The sequence below is a fragment of the Sarcophilus harrisii genome, chromosome 4 (assembly GCF_902635505.1).
Source record: "Sarcophilus harrisii chromosome 4, mSarHar1.11, whole genome shotgun sequence".
In the NCBI taxonomy this organism is placed as follows: Eukaryota; Metazoa; Chordata; class Mammalia; order Dasyuromorphia; family Dasyuridae; genus Sarcophilus; species Sarcophilus harrisii.
This window is the reverse complement of record NC_045429.1, coordinates 267,979,156-267,983,556: the sequence shown is the minus strand read 5'-3', so window position 1 is coordinate 267,983,556 and position 4,401 is coordinate 267,979,156.

Here is a 4,401-nt window from a genome sequence, read left to right as displayed (position 1 = left end):
GATTTCTAGTTCATGGTCATTTATTCTCTCCCTTTCTTACCTCCCATCCCTTTCCACTCCACCACAATTGATCATCTTGCCCCATTCTAAAGTCTCCTATCTCTTTACTAATAGGAAAGAAGCATTTTTAATCACCTGTACTGGAGATTGGTCATTACAATGAAATCAGAACTCAGCTACATTTAATGTTTTTATGTTATTGTAGATATAATTATATATAATTTTTCTTTGTTCTGCCAATTTCAACTTCATCTGCTTGATTTGCCAAGAGGAGAATGGATGATGGATAAAAGGAGGAGACTAAAAGTATCAGGAAAGTGTGGTATCTTCTAGAACAGAGCTTCTTAAACTTTTTCCACCAACGACCTCTTTTCACCCAAGAAATTTTTACATGATCCCAGACATATAGGTATATAAATCAAACATTTACTGATAATAATTTCATGACTCCCCACATTCAATTTCATGACCACTCACTGGGGATGACAGTCCGCAGTTTAGGAAGCTTTGTTTTGGAGGAGTATGGTGTTTAAGACATAGCTAATCCTCCCTTCTGCCTCCCCTCCCTACCATCCTTCTTTGTGTCTGTCTCTCTCTCCCCATTTTTCTGGGCTAGGACTTTAGCAGGCAGACAGTATCACTTTTTTGGGCTTGAGTGAGAAACCAGGAGTGGGTTGTAAATTAAGCAGTGAGCGGAGTTGATGAGTTAGCCAACTTGGGAGACAGCAGCTGCAGTACAATAAAAATTATACAAGTTTCCATTGATTAGGGCTTCTCTTGTCTGTCAAATCAACCAAATCAATTATACAGTTGTCTGCTTAGAGTACAAAACAGTCTATACTACTGCAAAGTAGGGACTATTTCATTCATTATATTTGTACTCTTGGGGCCTGGCAGAGTACCTAGCACATATTAAATAATTAATGCTTGTTGATTGATTTATTGGTTCCTGAATTTGTTCTAACTAGACACATAGGTTCTCCTGTTGCAGGGAATATAAGAGTTGAAGCATATTATTGAGGTGTAGACCACATGTTGAGGTCTACATTTGGGGTACCTAAATGAAATTAGGGTTTAGTTAAGGTCTAGTGGCAGGTTTGGGGTACAGAGAGTCAAACAGAGTTCCCCTGCAACCTCCTTGGATTCGGCGCAAGGATACGACGGTATAAGGTCTAGTAGCGGCATGGAATTCCCAATAAAAGCATTTATTGGCCCAGAGAGCTAGATTAGTAAAAGAGGTTTATTACTGAGTTTAGAAGTAAGAGATAGGTGTAGGTAGAGATAAGGAGGGCACTGGACAGAGGGTCCAGTGGACAGAGGGTCCTCACATGGTGACCATGTTTGGAATCTCTGCAAAGAGGGTTCCCAGTGTGGCCCTTTTAAGTTGGAGACTTAGCTTGAGGGGCTTTGGGGTGTAGCCCAAAGTTGCTCAGATCCGGGTGGGGCTGGGACAGGTCCGGATCTTCTATTGAATTCCCAGCATCATTATGAGCCTCAGACTGAATAATTTTTGTGACGAGGTAAAGTGACCTCCATACCAATGTGTTAGAGGCAATGTGTCCTGTAAACATGAGGCACTTTCTAGTTGTAGTCACACCCTGCCATCTCTTTTGTAAATTGTGTTCAAATTTCCCATTTGAATTGGCAGATTAAGGTTTGTGGTTCTTCAAGCAGGTAAATGAGAATGTCTTTTTCCTTTGTGTCCTCAGGGCTTATCATGTATTTATTAGGTACTTAATAAATGTTTACTGACTGACTTTAATTTTATTTTATTCTGCTTTTATTAATCAGATTAAATGTTTGTTCTCAGTATGGGAGACTTGAGTAATTATAAAAAGGATATTGTCCAGAAAAGAAGAGGAGTGGACAGTTGTTAGGGGCAGAAGCAAGACAGTGATTGACAAATAAACCTTTCAATGTCATAAGGATTTGGCACATCTAATGTATGTAGCAGAGCCAGTTAGTGAATGGCAATCCACATCTGGGTCCTCCTGATAGTTTTAAAAGATCAGGTCACCCTCTATGTTCCCAGTGTGCCACCTGGTGGTCACAGAAAATATTTTTCTCTCAAAGTTGTAGTTCTTGTGAATCTATTGTTTAGATTTAAGGTGTTTCCCTTTTGCTGAATATTTTCATCTTCATCATCATCACCATCTCCTCCTCCTCTTCCTATTCCTCCTCCTCCCAACAATTTTCAGGCACGGGCTGATCCACTTTTGAAGATCCACCAGACAAAACATGTCATATGTTTCTATTCTTTTTTTTCCATTACTCACCAGCATCTTAATTCAGACCCTCATCACTTCTTGTATGGACTGCCGCCAAGACCTCTTAATTAGTTTCATTTTAATCCATCCAGCACATGACTGATGTAATTGCCCTTAAGTGATCTGGCCATGTCACTTCCCTTCTCAAGATACTCTGTACTGCCTCTAGGATCATATATAAATTGCCTTCATTGTTTTTTAAAGTACTTCACAACCTGGTCCTAATCTATCTTTTCAGTAGTCTCATTTTACATTAATAACCCTTCCAAATTCTACAATCCAGCCAAAATGGCTTTCCCTTTGTTTCTCACACATGGTATTCCATCTCCCATTTTCTTTCTTTCCCACCACTCCAGGCAATTGGGGTTAAGCGACGTGGCCAGAGTCATACAGCTAGTAAGCGTGAGGCTGAATTTGAACTTGGATTCCTCTTGACTTCAGGGCTGATGTTCTATCCACTGTACCATCTAGCTGCCCCCTTCATTTTGAATTTCTAAGTCTTTATACTGCTTTCTATACCTGGCCTCCTTTATCTTTGATGTTTGTGGTCCCCTGATTTTAGGGCAGGGGGCTTTTGTTCTAACAAGTCAGGCAATCCTAAATCTTCTAGTTTTGGAATCTGCCTCAAAGGACTTTCTATAACTCCCCATCTAAGAATAACAATCTGTCTGATTTTGAATTGACTACTTCTCAATTCATTGCTGATTGATAATCTAATCAGTGAGAATCAAATTCTGGAAGACCACTCCTCTGTCCTATCTCTGGGTCAGAAAATTAACATGCCAATGGTAGAAAGCTGGATAAAGTTGTCGTCTGCTCCTTATTACTCTGCTATTTCTCTTTTGGAACCTAGCCCCCTGTTTTCAGCGTTAATAAACCCTTTGCCACTTAGAGACTGGTTCTGAGAATTCTTTTGCCATACCTGCAAACCCGACCTGGGGGACTCCCAAATGTTGTTTTTAGAGTATCTTACCCTTAACATCTTCAGCTCGTAGGAGTTTTTATTTCCTTCAAAATTCACCTCAGCTATCACCTTCTAAATGAAGCTTTGCCTGATCTCAAGGAGGAGGTTGTAGTATCCTTTCATTTTGTGCATATTGATTCTGTCTACTTAGACATGTATATTCTCTAACTCAATAGGATGTAAACTCCTTCTGAATAATGACTTTCATTTTTAAAATTTATATCCCTGGGTCCTAGTATAGTGCTTGCACATATTAGATACTTGTTGATTAATTTGTTTCTGCATTGGACAGATAAGTCCTCATGTAAAAGTGATTATAAAGGTTAAAGATATAGAAAGTCTTGCTATGCTGGACAAATTTGCCATAAAAGAAAAAAGAGGGATGTAGCTATAGGAAGGGGAAAATGTTCCCCTAATTCGATGATAATTCCAGGCAAGAGTTATATAGATGATTGCTTAGAATTTTAGCCAATTTTCATTCAAGAGGAAATGTCATACAGGAGAAATCAATGCAGGAGAGTGCTACATCTGGTGCAATGGATAAAGTACCCAGGCTACAATCAGGAAGAACTGAGTTCAAATCCAGCCTCAGACACTATTTAGCTATGTAGCACTGAGAAAGTCATTGTAACTCTGTAAACTTCAGTTTCCTCATTTGTAAAATGAGCTAGAAAAGGAAATGGCAAACCACTCCAGTATTTTTGGCAATAAGACCTCAAATGGGATCATGAAGAGTCAGATACAACTGAACAACAAACCTCTGCCAAACCAAAAGTCGCTTTCCTTACTTTTCTCTGAGATAAAGCTCAAAGATATCAACACTAAAAGCTGCTGGCATTATGGATCATTGATTTAATGATCCATACAATTATGTATGGACTCAGTCCCATACATTCCCAACAGTCATGCTTGGAATCAGATTTGGAATAATATCAATTACAGTCCCATAAGAGTTTACTTTAAACAGCAAGTTTAGGTCTGTATTCAATTATTATTCACGTTATTGAGAATAAATATTTAAATATTATAGACTGATCTCTCTCTTTTGGAGGCAATTAGGGTAAAGTGAATTGCATTTGGGAAGCTGGATTTGAACTCAGAGACTTCTTACTCCAGTGTCTATGCTCTATCCACTGAATCACCTATTGTCTGTAGATTGACCTCTTTATT